At 46.0% G+C, this 17,783-nt stretch overlaps 1 pseudogene; it reads right to left on the reverse strand.

Annotated features, from left to right (window-relative positions):
* Positions 1-7,979: 7,979 nt before the first annotated feature.
* LOC123408029 lies at positions 7,980-17,361 on the reverse strand (annotated as a pseudogene).
* Between the last annotated feature and the right edge of the window lie 422 nt (positions 17,362-17,783).

Here is a 17,783-nt window from a genome sequence, read left to right on the forward strand (position 1 = left end):
TTTTAGTATTTTGATACATCCATTTGTAAGCAAACCTAAGACAAGAATTTTGGAACGGAGGGAGTATGTGGTAAGCAACACAACCTTGTTATATAATTAAAAAAGAAAAATAAATATTTCAAAATAGATTTTCTAGCCCCACAAAAGAACATTCTAATCTTGATGTAGGTATTTCAATTTTGTGGTAGTCGTGCGCCGAGCGGTCTTCTCCCTACCTCTAAACACCTACCTTCTTCGACACCAACAACCCACCTCCGCACCAGCGCATGGATCATTTCTGGCCCGTCCAATCCGAATCCTATACCAAGTTGTCTTGTCCCTACCTCTAAACCCCCTATCTTCTCTAGCGTCGACAACCGACTTCCGCACCAACGCATGGATCATTTCTGACCCAGCAGAGCCAACTACTATGACGAGCTGTCTTCTTCCTGCGTCTAAACCCCTACCTTCTTCGGTACCGACAACCCACCACCGTACCATCGCATGGATCATTCATGGCCCGTCCGAGCTGACTCCTATGATGAGCTATCTTTTCCCTACCTCTAAACCCCCTATCTTCTCTAGCACCGACAACCGACCTTCGCACCAACGCATGGATCATTTCTGGCCCGCCGGAGCCGACTACTATGCCGAGTTGTCTTCTTCCTATGTCTAAACCCCCTACCTTCTCCGGCACCGGCAACCCACCTCCGCACTAGCGCATGGATCATTTATGGCCCGTCCGAGCCGACTCCTATGCCAAGCTATCTTGTCGCTATGTCTAAACTACCTACCTTCTCCGGCACTGACAACGCACCTCCGCACTAGCGCATGGATCATTTCTGGCCCACCCGAGCCGACTACAATGTCGAACAGTCTTGTTCCTACGTATAAACCCCTTACCTTCTCCGGTGCCGACAACCCACCTCCGCACCAGTGCATGGATCATTTCTGGCCCGTCCAAGCCGAATCCTATACCGACTTGTCTTGTCCCTACCTCTAAACCCCCTATCTTCTCTAGCGTCAACAACCGACTTCCGCACCAACGCAAGGATCATTTCTGGCCCACCAGAGCCGACTACTATGATGAGCTGTCTTCCTCCTACGTCTAAACCCCCTACCTTCTTCGGCACCGACAACCCACCACCATACTGTTGGAAATATGCTCTAGAGGCAATAATAAAATGGTTGTTATCATATTTCCTTGTTCATGATAATCGTCTATTGTTCATGCTATAATTGTATTAACAGGAAACAGTAATACATGTGTGAATAAATAGATCACAATGTGTCCCTAGCAAGCCTCTAGTTGGCTAGCTCGTTGGTCAATAGATGATCATGGTTTCCTGATCATGGGCATTAGATGTCATTGATAACGGGATCACATCATTGGGAGAATGATGTGATGGACAAGACCCAATCCTAAGCATAGCACTAGATCATATTGTTCGTATGCTAAAGCTTTTCTAATGTCAAGTGTCTGTTCCTTCGACCGTGAGATTGTGCAACTCCCGGATACCGTAGGAGTGCTTTGGGTGTATCAAACGCCACAACGTAACTGGGTGACTATAAAGGTGCACTACGGGTACCTCTGAAAGTGTTTGTTGGGTTGGCACGAATCGAGATCGGGATTTGTCACTCCGTGTGACGGAGAGGTATCTCTGGGCCAACTCGGTAGAACATCATCATGAGCTCAGTGTGACTAAGGAGTTAGTCACACGATGACGTGCTACGGAACGAGTAAAGAGACTTACCGGTAACGAGATTGAACAAGGTATGGGTATACCGACGATCGAATCTCGGGCAAGTTCTATACCGACAGACAAAGGGAACCGTATACGGGATTGATTGAATCCTTGACATCGTGGTTCATCCGATGAGATCATCATGGAGCAAGTGGGAGCCACAATGGGTATCCAGACCCCGCTGATGGTTATTGGCCGGAGAGGTGTCTCGGTCATGTGTGCGTGTCTCCCGAACCCGTAGGGTCTACACACTTAAGGTTCGATGATGCTAGGGTTATAGGGAATTGTTATACAAGGTTACCAAAAGTTGTTCAGGGTCCCGGATGAGATCATGTACGTCATGAGGAGCTCCTGAATGGTCCGGAGGTAAATATTGATATATAGGATGGATGGTTTCGGACACCGGAAGTGTTTCGGGCATCACCGGTAACGTACTGGGACCATCGGGACCACCGAAGGTGGCCCCGGGGGTCCACCGAAGGGGGGCAACGACCCCGGCAGGTAAGATGGGCCAAGTGGGGGAGGGAACCAGCCCCTAGGTGGGCTGGTGCGCCTCCCCACTCAGCCCAATGCGCAGGGGAGAGGGAAGGGGGGGCAAACCCTAAGCCAGGTGGGCCTAAGGCCCACCAGGGGTGCGCACCACCCCTCCTCCCTGCCCTGGCCGCAGCCCCCTCTCCCATCTGGGGCTGCCGCACCCCTTGGGGGTGGGAACCCTAAGGGCTGCGCCCCCTCCCACTCCCCCTATATATAGTTGAGGTTTCAGGGCTGTTTTGGACACGGTTTCCTCTTTCTCTCGGCGTAGCCCTGCCCTTCTTCCTCCTCCTCTCTGCCGGTGCTTGGCGAAGCCCTGCCGGGAGACCTCGTCTCTCCATCGACACCATGTCGTCATGCTGCTGGAGTTCTTTCCCAACCTCTCCCTCCTCCTTGCTGGATCAAGGTGCGGGAGACGTCACCGGGCTGCACGTGTGTTGAACGCGGCGGTGCCGTAGTTCGGCACTAGATCGGAATCGCTGCGAGTACGACTCCATCAACCGCGTTCTAGCAACGCTTCCGCTTAGCGATCTTCAAAGGTTTGAAGATGCTCTTACCCCTCTCTCGTTGCTGGTATCTCCATAGGAAGATCTGAATATGCGTAGGAAAATTTTGAATTTATGCTACGTTACCCAACAGTGATATCAGAGCCAGGTTTTCTATGCGTTGATTCTATGCACGAGTAGAACAAAAAAGTTGTGGGCGATGATTTGTCAATTTGCTTGCCGCTACTAGTCTTATTCTTTTCCAACGGTATTGTGGGATGAAGCTGCGCGGACCGACTTTACACGTACGCTTACGTGAGACTGGTTCCACCGACAGACATGCAGACCGTGCATAAAGGTGGCTAGCGGGTGTCTGTCTCTCCTACTCTAGTCGGATTGGATTTGATGAAAATGGTCCTTATGAAGGGTATATAGCTTTGGCATATCATCGTTGTGGCTGTCACGTAGGTAAGAAGGCGTTCTTGCTAGAAACCCAAATCAGCCACGTAAAACTTGCAACAACAATTAGAGGACGTCTAACTTGTTTTTGCAGGGTTTGACATGTGATGTGATATGGCCAAAGTTGTGATGTTGCATGTATGATGTATGAGATGATCATGTTATTGTAATAGGTTTCACGACTTGCATGTCGATGAGTATGACAACCGGCAGGAGCCATAGGAGTAGTCTTAATTTATTGTATGAGATGCAACGCCATGTGCTTACTACTTTTACTTCATTGCTAACGGTTAGCTATAGTAGTAGTGATAGTAGTAGTTGGCGCGACGACTTCACGGAGACACGATGATGGAGATCATGGTGTCACACTGGGGACGATGATGATCATGCGATGCCTGAAGATGGAGATCGAAAGGGCAAAGATGATAATGGCCATATCATGTCACTATATGATTGCATTGTGATGTTTATCATGTTTTTCATCTTATTGCTTAGAACGACGGTAGCATAATAAGATGATCCCTCTTAAAATTTTGAGAACGTATTCCCCTAAGTGTGCACCGTTGCAAAGGTTCGTTGTCTCGAAGCACCACGTGATGATCGGGTGTGATAGATTCTAACGTTCGCATACAACGGGTGTAAGCCAGATTTACACACGCGAAACACCTAGGTTGACTCGACGAGCTTAGCATGTACAGACATGACCTCGAATACAAGAGACCGAAAGGTCGAACATGAGTCGTATGGTTGAATACGATCAGCATGAAGTTGCTCACCATGGTGACTAGTCCGTCTCACGTGATGATCGGACACGGGTTAGCCAACATGGATCATGTATCACTTAGATGACTAGAGGGATGTCGATTTAAGTGGGAGTTCATACTTAATTTGATTAAACGAACTTAATTGTCATGAACTTAGTCTAAAAGTTGTCTTTATAAATATTGTAGACGGCCAACGTCAACCTCAATTTCAACGCATTCCTAGAGAAAAACAAGCTGAAAGATGATGGTAGCAACTATGCGGACTGGGTTCGCAACTTGAAGCTCATCCTTGAAGCAGCTAAAAAGGCTTATGTCCTTGATGCGCCGCTAGGTGACCCTCCCGCTCCCGCAGCAGCCCAGGACATTCTGAACGCCTGGCAAACGCGGAGTGATGACTACTCTCTGGTTAGGTGTGGCATGTTATACAGTTTAGAAACGGGGCTCCAAAGGCGTTTTGAGCAACACGGAGCATATGAGATGTTTCAAGAGCTGAAGCTAGTTTTTTCAAGCTCATGCCCGTGTCGAGAGATATGAAGTCTCCGAAAAGTTCTTTAGCTGTAAGATGGAGGAGAACAGTTCTGTCAGTGAGCACATACTCAAAATGTCTGGATTACACGGTCGTCTGACTTCACTTGGAGTCGAACTTCCGGATGATGCTATAATTGACAGAATCCCCCAGTCTCTCCCACCAAGCTACAAAGGCCATGTGCTTAATTACAACATGCAAGGGATGGAGAAGACCATTCCCGAGTTGTACTCGATGCTCAAGTCTGCAGAAGTAGAAATCAAGAAAGAGCATCAAGTGTTGATGGTCAACAAGACCACTAGTTTCAAGAAGGGAAAGGGTAAGAAGAACTTCAAGAAAGACGGCAAAGATGTTGCCGTGCGCGGTAAGCTAGATGCCGGGAAAAAGAAAAAGAATGGACCCAAGCCTGAGACTGAGTGCTTCTATTGCGAGGGAAAAGGTCACTCGAAGCGGAACTGCCCCAAATACTTAGCGAACAAGAAGGCCGACAACGTTAAAGGTATATGTGATATACATGTTATTGATGTGTACCTTACCAGCGCTCGTAGTAGCTCCTGGGTATTTGATATCGGTGTTGTTGCTCATATTTGCAACTCAAAGCAGGAACTGCGGAATCACTATAAGGAATATGCTAATACACGACGCTATTTTTTCGTCACTACATCGTCACGGTTTTTAATTTACGACGATCTCACGACGAAAAACCAAGCGTAAAAGACGGAGCGTCGGAAATGAAGAACAGCGATGTTTTGATCAAAATCGTCGTAACTTTTACGACGATTCCTGGATTGTCGTAACCTTTACGACGATCCTAAATCGTCATTGACAATCAAACCCAGTCCTACGTGGCAGTCCTACGTGGCAAAATTACGACGAAATCAAAACATCATGATTGAAATCAGCCCAACCCATTTCAATTGATCACATGGGCTGGTTTTATTTTTTGGGCCTTTTCTTGTTGGGCTTCTTTTTGGGACTTAGCCTATTTACAGCCACTTCTAATATTTTTCGATTTTTTTCTTGTCATTATAATTTGGGCCCTGGCCTTTTAGTGCCAAAATACATTTGGTCCAATTTCAGTTTTGGCCTTTTGAATTTCAGTTTTGTGTGCAGGTCCCACTTGTCATGTTCTTCTCATAATTTGTCCAATATGTCAAGAAGTTCTCGTCAGGTTTTCATTTCACACATTTTCAAATCGCATACGATATGAATATTTCAAATAGAGCAGAAAGAACATGTGAAATTCATCAAATTAACACGAAGGTAGTATATTACAATTTTTCCAATCTGTTACAAAGCAGATATGCCTATTATTACAATATATAATATGCATTCTTGGACAAGTAGAGCATCACACAATTGGCTTCAAGGCTTTGCACTTCAACTTTCTTAGGCCTGGAGGTCCTATAGAAGAAACAATCATAATTTTAAGAGCTACAAGATACAGATCAAGAATAGAAACAAGGCACAAAAACAAGCAATCCATGGCGAAAACCTTGAAGCGACAAATGTTTCTGAACTCAGATGAGAGAAGTTTGAGTCTTACCAGTTAAACCAACTACCACTGATTCACATGATAGGAAGTATTTGCACAAAACTCCAGATGTTCCACTTGTATCAAGTGAAATCTCCGAATTTTATGCAATATATGAACCAGAAGTAGCAAGAGAGGAAATAAGGGGATCCCTCGCTGACTTCAAAAGACACGAGTGACTCAGATCAAAAACCTGCATGAGATTAGAAATCATCATCAGACGGGAAAAACTAATCATTAAATAAATATATAGAATACATATAATCCATGTTTTATCCAGATCAAGGAGATGTCTTCCCATCCAAATTACTAAAGTCCCAGGAAGCAAAGAAAAGATTGCATATATGGAAAGTGAATTTTACATTGTAAGCAACTCACAGTGAAATAACACATTAACAAGGTCAATTTAACCTACATCATGCTTTTGAGGAGGAAATATAGACAATTTTAGCATATTTCATAGGCTCAAATGTAAGTCATGAAAAGACAACAGGATCTTTCCGAAAAAAGAAAACTGTGAAAAGGATCATACATGACTTAATTGAGCGCTGTACATTGATAATCAAAGATCAAACTACTGTGTGCACCTAATATATTTTCACCAAGATCACATACCCCAAAACATTGACCTTAATACCAAACCACATTAGTGCAACAGAAATAAAAATGTACTCCCTCCATCCCAGAATAAGTGTCTCAACTCTCAACTTTAGTAAAGTTGTACTTGTATGTGCCTAATACAACTCATCGTCTCATGTGGTAATTATGCTCTGCACACATGATACAGTTTTTTTCTTTTTTTTCCAACCGCTCAACCCCCCACCTTTCCATTAATAATGACTTAACGGAAAGATAACAGTATATGGTCTATTTTGGAGTTACAAACACCAGCAACGAAACATCACATTGAAAACAGGAGGAGCGAACTGGGACATTATGAGGAAACCTGCTATAGATGCTCAATGAAACATCTAGTATGGGGCAAAAACCTGATAGCACCACATCAAGTCAGACCAAAATGAAACAAGATAAAGGCTACAATTCCATATGATAGAGTTATGTTCCTTGGATGATGTAATTCAGGCCCTTTTCCCGTTCAAGTTTTGGTTATTGACCAGTGTTCCTCTGCTATCAACAAACCTGACGCCTGATACACTCCCTTCATGTTTACTATAGAAGTATTTACTACTGAACAAATGGCATTTGATTTGCTTTTTATTTCATGAAAAGTAATAGTCAAAACTGTAAGTTGGACGCTTTACACAGCCAAGTATAGACTTTTTTTTTCTAACATGGTGAAATTGGAACTTTGTACAGATATGAATAGATTTCTCCTTAAGATAACGAGATGTTAACAAAATGAATAGGATCAACAAAGCACCCCAGGTAAGAGAAACTACCATATCAACAGAATCCCACCCAACTGGCCAAAAAACACCAAAATAATCTGTAATGAATATGAAAAACGCAGCTGGCTTTGCATGAGACTAAAGCTGTACCTTATGGAACCATACAGAGTAAAGCTAAATTCTCGTTTGGGAATCCTAGTGTTCAAAATTCTGTAATGAAAGAAGTCGATGTGCTTCCAAAATAATCTTCTTGCACAAAACTCATGCACGCACCATCCAAACTGCCATTTGCATCAATGGTGACTTCGACAAGAATCTGCCATAATAATATAAACAGCTACTTACTAGGTATGGATGGATGCATAAAAGTTACAATACAGCTATTTGTTTTAGTTCGTACTACTACTGTAATCGATGCAAAAAAAACATACTACTACTGTAATTGACATAAAAACCTTGAATGAGACAAGCAGAAGTCAAAACATATTTTTAGAACAGATATTTGCATTCAAATTAGGCATTAAAAATAATGGACACAAATATTTGCATTAAAGATTAGGCATTGCACACCCAGCAGAAAGAGACAAGCAGAAGTCAAAACATATTTTTAGAACAGCTCACGACTACCAACAATAATGTAAAATCCAGATCCTACATCTTCATCCATTTGGATGTTGGCATCATAGCATGTTTTGCTCGACCATGGCATGCTTTCCATGATGGAAAGAGACTATACAACAATAACATAATAGACAACCAGGAAGCATCAAACTTAACTGCAAAATTGAAGAATAGGTGCAAGACAATGAATATTTGATCCAGTGTCAGCCTATTCATGACAACACAATAGCTGACTAATTCTCTTTGACAATAACACAGATGTAAAAATATATACTGCAATATATGTTACTGCCGAATATATGTACCTGAACAGAGTTCTTCTTTCCGACCGTCAAGCTGGGAAGCAGTCTGATCTTGGGGATGCTGAATGAGAGAGCGTCCAACACAGTAGCATCATCGTTGGCTCGTATGAGCTTGAACTTTTCCTGGAAGCATGACACAGGACAAAATCATCTTCTGTAATGGCAAATGTCACTGGCGTCAGCTGATATCACAAGAGAGCTACACTTTCAGACATTCTAGATGGACAACTGCATAAATAAAAAATGCCTATACCAGACTCGGGGACTGACCCTCAATGCCTTAACTGTAGTCAATAATTATCAGTATATCTGAATAAATAAGGCACGTGCATGCTTGGTTGGGGGTCATTGTTTACAGGAGATCTGTTCAGGGGGTCATTATCAGTATATCTTAAAAACATCATGTATGAGCATATTTCGAATTTTTTGTTGTCATTATAATGCTATTTAACAGAGAAATGTGCTTCCGGCCAGGTCTTCTAAACTATTAAAACATGTTTACTTGCATAATCCGTAATTGCTGCAGATGTTAACGGACAAGCTGTATAGATGGACACTCCATCCATCTACAGGGAACAGTGCGTACCTCCAACGCTTGAATGGCAGCTGCGACAGCGTCAAGACTCGTGCCACCGCCTGCAAACACACAAGGAGCATTAGGAATTATTCAGCAGAGCAGAGCTAGCTACATGATGCTCCAATCAAGTGCGCCATCGTCGCATCACAGTCTGACACATTACATGGATGCCTTTTGAACACAGTTTAACATCGTCCTCGCTATCTGAACACAAGTCAATAATCTCCATGTTGGTGACTATGCAAACTTGTCAACTATCTTGAGCAACGGCCGGGGCGGTCTTGTCGATCGAAGTGTCCAAATCCTGAAAGAAGCCAAGCACACGTTAGCTGGCAATAATAACACATGTACTAAATAACAAACAAATGTGTGCAAGATAAAACTGCTCAAGAAGCAGGTGGATAAACCTCTCGAACCACAATGCGTTCAAAAGCCACAACAGTGGCTGGAATTGCAGTCGCAGATCCAACAAAGAGCTACACTGAAACCTCAACTGTTTTTTTTATTTCAAACCAAAGGCATAACAGGAATAGGACGGTGTCGTCAGACAAGCACACGCAGCAAACCACGTCGCGGGCGACTAATTTGTATTTAAAGAGACGACGGGGCAATGAGGAGAACCGAGTCGCGCACGAATCTACGGAACGCGCAATCCTAGTCGGTCTGGCCGACGATCGGCAAGAGCTCCCCAAGCCGCCGACGCGGCCGGTTCCTTCAGAGCGCCTGACCTAGGCGGAATCAGATGAATCCCTCGGCTTTCCACCGCGGAAGGATCCGGCACCGCCCCCAAGCACCGGCCAATCCCAGCCTCTCCATCGAAAAGAATCCAAAAACGCCTCGCCACGCCATTTCGTCGGAACCAAGATTTAAAGAAAACTCACCCCCAATAAAAGCATTCAAGTAAGTAAAGAAAAGAAAAGAAAAGGGGTAGCATTATTTTCTGTCAGAAAAGAAGTTCATTAGGATGCAAAATTTAAGAATGGCCGACTGTGTGTGTGGTATTAGACTCTTGGGACTTGGACCCTTAAATCTTAATGAGGCATTTTTATTTTGCAAATTAAAAGTAGAGAATTACCAATAGTAATATGCGTTCAATGATTACTAAAAACAGTACTCTGAAATATTCTAAGGAACCCAATCATGCAGAAATTTATGTTCTAGACAAAACACTTCAAGCATTACCGCATCTTCTATTTCATTCACAAGAAGTGTCAGCAACAAATTTGGGAGTTCCATTACTTCAGCTAGTAGAAGCCTAGAAGGTATATTATTTCTGAAGCATGATATCACATTGTACTAAATTATAAATCCATTCAAGTAAGTAAATATTCTGCATGTCCATTATACGAGTTATTTGCATAGAAGGCACGAACAAATTATAAACCATAGAAATGAATCTTACATTCAGGTACATCACTTCTGGTTGGCACTGCAATCTGCAGTAGAACTACTTTGTATTCAGAATCCAATTCCTCGTTTTCCTGAAGAAATTTCTCAAAGGCCAACACCTTTTGCAGGAAACCTTTAATCATGTCTAGCCGGTCCACACCAAGTATTACCTATCACATTAGCAAACAAAAACGATTGCTTAGATGTAGATGGATGGATGGATGGATGTAGATAGATGGATGGATGTTCCTGGGCACCCATCCGTCGAGCTCAAAGGTCAAGAAGTACTTGACCTTGATGAGCCACACGAGGATGCATATGAGCCCGATGATCTTGGTGAGCGCCTCGCCGAACTCGTTGAGCTTCTTTTTGAGCGGCGTGTCGTCGTCCTCCTGCAAGGCCTCGTGGATCTGCGAGTAGATCTTGCCGATCTCGGTGGCCATCCCGGTATGCACGACGAGGCAGACGGCGCTGCCATTCACGACGGTGGTGCCCGCGAACACCATGCAGTCCTTGGCCTGGATGTCTGCGTCGTCGGCCGGCACGGCGTGGGCCGTCTTGTTGACGGAGTTGGTCTCGCCGGTAAGCGACCCCTGCTCGACCCGAAGGGTCGACGAGACGAGCCTGAGGACGCCCATGTCGGCAGGGACCTTGTCCCCGACGCGGACCATGACGACGTCCCCCGGGACGAGGTCGCGCACGGGTAGGGCGGGCGCTCACTCGGCGTCGCGGAGCACGGCGGCGTGGTCAGACTGGATCTGGCGCAGCGCCTCGAGCGCCTTCTCGGCGTTGGTCTCCTGCCACACCCCGACGGCGGCGTTGACGACGAGGATGAGGAAGATGACGAGCGGCTGGACGAAGGCCAAGAGCGTGAGCGCGCCGGCCGACGAGCAGAGCGCGAGCACGAACGAGACGGCGCCAGCGGCGAGAAGGATGCGCACCAGCGTGTTCTCGAACTGATGCGCCACGAGCTGCAGCACCGAGGGCCCCTGGTGGTCGAGCAGCTCGTTGGGCCGTGCGCGCGCAGCCGTGCCGCCGCCTCCGACGAGGACAGCCCGCGGTCCATGTCCTCCAACGAGGAGGTGGGGATCGGGAGAGGGGTGGCGACGGGGAGGAGGTGGCGGCGGCGACGACGAGGAGATGGGGACTAGGGAGGAAGGTTAGGATGGGGGGGATCTGACCTAGGGTTTGGGCTGCTTTTTTAGTGTTTTTTTGTAGATAGATGGATGGATGGATGTGGGATGAAGACATGGATGGATGGATGGATGGGCGCCATGTCATCGATCCGTGGGAAGGGTTCTGATTGGTTCAGAAAATCAGTGATTTAAAATAGTTTGCACATATTAAAAATAGAGGAATCTATGTGTTTGGGCACATAGATGATGTGGAAAAAATTCAACTCATCAGGATATTCCTATCTACTACCTCCTTCACAAAGCTATTAGCTGAACACAAATTTTGAAAATTTGATGAGAAATATTTACTAGGAAAATCCTTACGAAAGTTTTCATGAGACAATGATTTGGATAGGAAAGAGTGCCCACAAAATATGAGGGTAATCAAAGAAATAGAAATAGCACTTCCTTCACAAAGTGCTATTCTAAACAGAATAGGAAAATGAATATTGTTGAATTGTTTTTGAACTATGGAAGGAAAGGTTTTCACATATTTGAGAAATATATGATCTAAAGTATTTATGAGAATTTTTCAAGAATTTTTGGAATGACAGAATAGTAGGTTGCTTCACAAACTAGCATGAGGTGGGATAGAGTGGACCCATGAGTGACATGTCAACATAGTTAGAACATGTTACGACATTTTTACAATCATCGTAAAAGTTATGACGATCTCATCTTATGTGGTTACGACGTTTTTGACTCACATCGTCGTAATTTATATGTAGATTTGATCCCCTCAAATGGTTTATGATGATCTCGGATGAAATCGTCATAGATTTATGACGAATTCATCAACGACGTCTTAAAAAACATCATGTATGAGCATATTTCTTGTAGTGAATAAGCGGAGACTGGCCAAGGACGAGGTGACGATGCGCGTCGGAAATGGTTCCAAGGTCGATGTGATCGCCGTCGGCATGCTACCTCTACATCTACCGTCGGGATTAGTTTTAAACCTTAATAATTGTTATTTAGTACCAGCTTTAAGTATGAACATTGTATCAAGGTCTTGCTTAATGCGAGACGACTACTCATTTAAGTCAGAGAATAATGGTTGTTCTATTTATATGAGTGATATGTTTTATGGTCATGCTCCGCTGGTGAATGGTTTATTCTTGATGAATCTCGATCGTGATGTTACGCATATTCATAGTGTGAGTACCAAAAGATGTAAAGTTGATAATGATAGTCCCACATACTTGTGGCACTGCCGCCTTGGTCATATCGACGTTAAGCGCATGAAGAAGCTCCATACTGATGAACTATTAGAGTCTCTTGACTTTGAATCATTTGACACATGCAAACCGTGCCTCATGGGCAATATGACTAAGACTCCATTCTCAGGAATAATGGAGAGAGCAACCGACTTATTGGAAATAATACATACTGATGTGTGTGGTCCAATGAACGTTGAAGCTCGCTGTGGCTATCGTTATGTTCTCACTCTCACCGATGATTTGAGTAGGTATGGGTATATCTACTTGATGAAGCACAAATCTGAGACATTTAAAAAGTTCAAGGAATTTCAGAGTGAGGTCGAGAATCAACGTGACAGAAAAATTAAATGTCTACGATCTGATCGTGGAGGAGAATATTTGAGTCACGAGTTTGGAACACACCTGAGGAAGTGTGGAATCGTTTCACAACTCACGCCACCTGGCACACCGCAACGCAACGGAGTGTCTGAACATCGTAATCGCACTTTGTTAGATATGGTACGATCTATGATGTCTCTTACCGACTTACCGCTATCATTTTGGGGATACACATTAGAAACTGCAGCATTCACTTTAAATAGGGCATCGTCTAAATCCGTTAAGACGGCACCGTATGAACTATGGTTTGGAAAGAAACCTAAGTTGTTGTTTCTTAAAGTTTGGGGCTGCGATGCTTATGTGAAGATACTTCAACCAGAAAAGCTCTAACCCAAAGCGGAGAAATGCGTATTCATAGAATACCCTAAGGAAACTATTGGGTATACCCTCTATCTTAGATCCGAAGGTAAAACCTTTGTTGCCAAGAACGGATCCTTTCTAGAGAAAGAGTTTCTCTCGAAAGAAGTAAGTGGGAGGTAGGTAGAACTTGATGAGGTAATTACACCCCCTCTCGAACAGGATAGTAGCGCAACGCGGGAAGTTGTTCCTGTGGCGCCTGCACCAATTGAAGAGGAAGTTAATGATGATGATCATGAAGCTTCGGATCAAATTACTACTGAACCGCGAAGGTCCACAAGGGCATGCTCCGCACCAGAGTGGTACAACAACCCTGTGATGGAAATCATGTTGTTAGACAATGGTGAACCTTCGAACTATGAAGAAGCGATAGCGGGCCCGGATTCAAACAAATGGCTTGAATCTATGAAATCCAAGATAGGATCCATGTATGAGAACAAAGTATGGACTTTGGTGGACTTGCCCGATGACCGACGAGCCATAGAAAATAAATGGATCTTCAAGAAGAAGACTGATGCAAACGGTAATGTAACCGTTTATAAAGCTCGACTTGTCACAAAGGGTTTTCGACAAATTCAAGGAGTTGACTACGAAGAGACTTTCTCTCCCGTAGCGAAGCTGAAATCAGTCCGAATCATGTTAGCAATTGCCGCCTTTTATGATTATGAAATTTGGCAAATGGACGTCAAAACAGCGTTCCTTAACGGGAACCTTAAGGAAGAGTTGTATATGATGCAACCAGAAGGTTTTGTCGACCCTAAGGTGCTAACAAAGTGTGCAAGCTCCAGCGCTCCATCTATAGACTGGTGCAAGCATCTCGGAGTTGGAACATTCGCTTTAATGAGGTGATTAAAGCGTTTGGGTTCATACAGGTTTATGGAGAAGCCTGTCTGTACAAGAAAGTGAGTGGGAGCTCTGTAGCTTTCCTCGTACTGTATGTGGATGACATATTATTGATGGGGAATAATATAGAGATGTTGGAGAGCATAAAGGCCTATTTGAACAAGAGTTTTTCAATGAAGGACCTTGGAGAAGCTGCATACATATTAGGCATCAAGATCTATAGAGATAGATCAAGACGCCTCATAGGTCTTTCGCAAAGTACATACCTTGACAAGATATTGAAGAAGTTCAATTGGAAAACTCAAAGAAAGGGTTCTTGCGAGTTTTGCAAGGTATGAGATTGAGTAAGACTCAGTCATTGACCACGACAGCAGATAGAGAGAAGATGAGTTATGTCCCCTAGGCTTCAGCCGTAGGCTCTCTTATGTATGCCATGTTGTGTAACAGACCTGATATAAACCTTGCCATAAGTTTGGTAGGAAGGTACCAAAGTGATCCCGGTATGGAACACTAGACAGCGGTCAAGAATATCCTTAAGTACCTGAAAAGGACTAAGGAAATGTTTCTCGTTTATGGAGGTGACGAAGAGCTCGTCGTAAAGGGTTACACCGACGCCAGCTTCGACACAGATCCGGATGACTCTAAGTCACAGACCGGATACGTATATGTTTTGAATGGTGGGGCAGTGAGCTGGTGCAGCAGCAAGCAAGAAGTCATGGCAGCATCTACATGTGAAGCGGAGTACATAGCTGCTTCAGAAGCGGCTCATGAAGGAATTTGGATGAAGGAGCTCATCACCGACCATGAAGTGGTTCCAAGCGCGTCGGGTCCAACGACACTCTTCTGTGATAACACTGGGGCCATTGCCATAGCCAAGGAGCCCAGGTTTCACCGGAAGACGAAGCACATCAAACGCCGCTACAACTCCATCCAGGACCATGTCCAGAGTGGAGTAATAGATATTTGTAAAGTACACATGGATCTGAATATTGCAGACCCGTTGACTAAACCTCTTCCACGAGCAAAACATGATCAACACCATAATGATATGGGTGTTCGATACATCAGAATGTAACTAGATTATTGACTCTAGTGCAAGTGGGAGACTGTTGGAAATATGCTCTAGAGGCAATAATAAAATGGTTGTTATTATATTTACTTGTTCATGATAATCGTCTATTGTTCATGCTATAATTGTATTAACAGGAAACAATAATACATGTGTGAATAAATAGATCATAATGTGTCCCTAGAAAGCCTCTAGTTGGCTAGCTCGTTGGTCAATAGATGATTATGGTTTCCTGATCATGGGCATTAGATGTCATTGATAACGGGATCACATCATTGGGAGAATGATGTGATGGACAAGACCCAATCCTAAGCATAGCACTAGATCGTATTGTTCGTATGCTAAAGCTTTTCTAATGTCAAGTTTCTTTTCCTTCGACCGTGAGATTGTGCAACTCCCGGATACCGTAGGAGTGCTTTGGGTGTATCAAACATGACAACGTAACTGGGTGACTATAAAGGTGCACTACTGGTAGCTCTGAAAGTGTCTGTTGGGTTGGCACGAATCGAGATCGGGATTTGTCACTCCGTGTGACGGAGAGGTATCTCTGGGCCCACTCGGTAGAACATCATCATGAGCTCAATGTGACTAAGTAGTTAGTAACACGATGACGTGCTACGGAATGAGTAAAGAGACTTACCGGTAACGAGATTGAACAAGGTATGGGTATACCGACGATCGAATCTCGGGCAAGTTCTATACCGACAGACAAAGGGAATCGTATACGGGATTGATTGAATCCTTGACATCGTGGTTCATCCGATGAGATCATCGTGGAGCAAGTGGGAGCCACCATGAGTATCCAGACCCCGCTGATGGTTATTGGCTGGAGAGGTGTCTCGGTCATGTATGCCTGTCTCCCGAACCCGTAGGGTCTACACACTTAAGGTTCGATGATGCTAGGGTTATAGGGAATTGTTATACGAGGTTACCGAAAGTTGTTCGGAGTCCCAGATGAGATCCCGGACGTCACGAGGAGCTCCGGAATGGTCCGGAGGTAAAGATTGATATATAGGACGGATGGTTTCGGACAACGGAAGTGTTTCGGGCATCACCGGTAACGTACCGGGACCATCGGGACAACCGGAGGTGGCCCCGGGGGTCCACCGAAGGGGGGCAACGACCCCGGGAGGTAAGATGGGCCAAATGGGGGAGGGAACCAGCCCCTAGGTGGGCTGGTGCGCCTCCCCACTCAGCCCAATGCGCAGGGGACAGGGAAGGGGGGCAAACCCTAAGCCAGGTGGGCCTAAGGCCCACCAGGGGTGCACACCACCCCTCCTCCCTACCCTGGCCGCCGCCCCCTCTCCCATCTGGGGCTGCCGCACCCCTTGGGGGTGGGATGTGACAGCCCGAGACCGACGTTCCAGAAGATTCCCCTTTTCTTTCCGTTTTCGTCGTGTGTCTATTATCTTTTGTCGCATCATCATCGCATCATCAGCATTGCATCGGCATCCCGTTGCCGCCAGTTTTCAAAACTTGCGTCCTTTGATAGTTGACGGTTCTCGTCGTTGCCCGTTCGGAGCCCGACCACACACGCACGTGCCCGCGACATCGTTCGAACCCTGTTTTAAAAGTGTGCGTAAAACTTTCTCTGATCAAGGTGAAACTTGGCACGCGGTCGTGATTAGTTATGGCTAGACCATCTGTCGAATTTCGTCGCGATCGGAGTTCGTCTGGTACCCGAACGGTCGACCGTAGCGGCACCGTATTCGGTCTACCGTCGGACATGTGTCGGTGTTTTAAAATCTGTTGCCGCGCCTCCCGTTCTCCCTCTCGTCTCCGGATATCCACTCTACACGGCCTCATAACCGTTCCCGCGTTCGGAATCGTCCGAATCCGACCGTACGGTTGGATCCGGAATACGATTCCGGCTAACCTAGCCCCCCCCCCCCCCCCCCCCGTTTGTCTATATATAGGCCCCATGCCATTATTTTAGACAGCCCCCTCCTCTGCCTCATTTTGCGCGCCACCTACCCCGAAACCCTAGCTCCCGCAACCTCTCTCTCCCACCAGCGCCGCCTGCCTGCCAGGCCCGATCGAGGCCCGCTCGAGGCCCATCCGCCGCCGCAACCTCTGTGCCCCGAATCCCGCAGCTCCTCCATCCGCCGGAGCACCTCCCCACGCCCCCTCGCCTGCAGCCGCCGGAGCGACACCTGGCCGGAGAGGCTCGCCGGAGCAGCCGGCCTCCCGAGCGCCCGCGTCACCCGCCGTTAGCCCGCCGCAGTTCGCCAGCCGCCGCCATGGCCGTCTTCCTCCCGTCGCCGCCGGACTTGCCGTCGCCAGATCCGGGCCGGCCAGCCCCGGATCCGGTCCCCTCCGGCAGCCCCGCCTTGTTGCGCCCCCGTGGCGGCCCCCTCGCCGGTGCCTCCTCGTCCCTTGCGTGCGACCAGCGCGCCGAGCCCTCCTGCTCGAGGGAACGAGGGGACGCTCCCAGCGCCAGGAGCGCCGCGGCCCAGATGGCCAGCAGTCGGCCCAGGCTG

The sequence above is a fragment of the Hordeum vulgare genome, chromosome 7H (genome assembly GCF_904849725.1).
Source record: "Hordeum vulgare subsp. vulgare chromosome 7H, MorexV3_pseudomolecules_assembly, whole genome shotgun sequence".
NCBI classification, from domain to species: domain Eukaryota; kingdom Viridiplantae; phylum Streptophyta; class Magnoliopsida; order Poales; family Poaceae; genus Hordeum; species Hordeum vulgare.